General features: G+C 40.2%; 1 protein-coding gene across 2 annotated transcripts in view; it reads right to left on the bottom strand.

The window, feature by feature from the left end:
• NAAA (N-acylethanolamine acid amidase) overlaps positions 1-1,524 on the bottom strand; it is a 34,370-nt gene that overhangs the window by 174 nt on the left and 32,672 nt on the right. The window lies entirely within an intron of this gene.

The following is a 1,524-nucleotide window of genomic DNA, read 5'->3' as shown; positions in this document are numbered from 1 at the left end:
CTGAAAGGGAATTCAGGCAGAGTATTAGTTCAGGTAGACCAAGTTATCTATGGACCTTGTCTCCCACATCATAAAAATGTGAGACTATCCTATGAGAGCACCTTCCCCGCCTCTGCAGTGTCTGTGCATGAGGTGTTCCTCCCCTGAAAATTCCATTTGTCACCTCACCTCTCTCCTATGTTTCCATCCTTTCTACTAGCTTTTCCTTTTCAGTCTAGAAACATTCTGAAGTCTCTTCTCGTACAATCTCAAAGCTATTCACCACCATCATCATCCTTTGACGACTATATCCCTCTAGCTACCAGCCAGTCCCCCTTTTCTTCTCATTCAGACTTCTCTCAAGAGTAGACTACATATTTTTTCCTTAATTCCTCTTAAAACCACTTTTTCATCTTACCCATTGATCAAAAGCTTTCATGCTGATTGTCTCCAATGCTTTTCAATCTTTACCTTGCCCATACAGCAAAACCATCTGTCACCATAAGCCCCACCTTGATCAAAATTCTACTCCTTGGGTTTCCATGATGGTGGACTCCCTTGCATTTGCTCTACCTCTCTGACTATCTCTTTCCTTTTTGAGCTCACTTTTCTCTATCCTTTAAATGCCCATTTTTATTTGTCCTCTAGTCTCAAATGTCAGGTCTCCTCACTATGAACATGGTCCCTGGATGACTGAATCAATATCACATATTCAACTATCACTTCCCACCTCTCAAAACTGTATCTCCATCCCAGATTATCCATATACATCAGCCCCATATACCCAGCTTCCTGCTAAACTTTCATTGGGGTGCCTCAGACTCCATGTACCACAAACAGAACTCATCTCCTTAAAAGCTAACTCTTCCAGCCTCATCTCTCTTCCCTGCTTTCTTCAAACTCTGCTCTTTGACTACCATGACCTATGCGTTTTTGTTCTGACCTGGAATATTCTTCCTATCCCACCCCTCTTGCCTAACTTGGCTAACTTTACTCATTCCTTAAGGCTCACTTTGGGCATCACCTTAGGGAAGCCAATTTGACAGGCCCCACCTGTGAGCTCCTGAATATCTTATTCACATGTCCATGACTGCAATAATGTAGTTTCCTATTTTCTGTCTACCAGTTCCTTGAGAGCAAAGACTGCGTGGGAGCAAATTCATCATTATAGCTCTAGAAATTGGCATGGATCTGACGTGTGGCAGGGATTCAATAAATATTAATTGAATAAACTTTTTATTTTTACTTTATTTATTTATTTATTTGTTTGTTTGTTTGTTTATTGCCATGTTTATTTTTATACAACAGACACCAATCCTTTTCTAGCTCCTTTTCAGGAAGCAACATGAGATGTACTGAGTTAATGTTGAGAGTGGATTGTACGTCTATATTTTCCCCCCCCCCTCACATCTACCCCACTCTACTTCCTTTATTTTTAAAGGTTATTTTATTGGGGACTGTCAAACAGTTATTATCTTTTCCCTTGCAAATCAAAGAGAAGTCTCACCTTGCTTATGTTGGTTAGCTTATTTTGACTAAATAATC

Source organism: Ursus americanus, chromosome 8 (genome assembly GCF_024610735.1).
Source record: "Ursus americanus isolate L20-20 chromosome 8, mUrsAme1.1.p, whole genome shotgun sequence".
Classification (NCBI taxonomy): domain Eukaryota; kingdom Metazoa; phylum Chordata; class Mammalia; order Carnivora; family Ursidae; genus Ursus; species Ursus americanus.
This window is presented reverse-complemented; position numbering and strand designations above follow the sequence as displayed.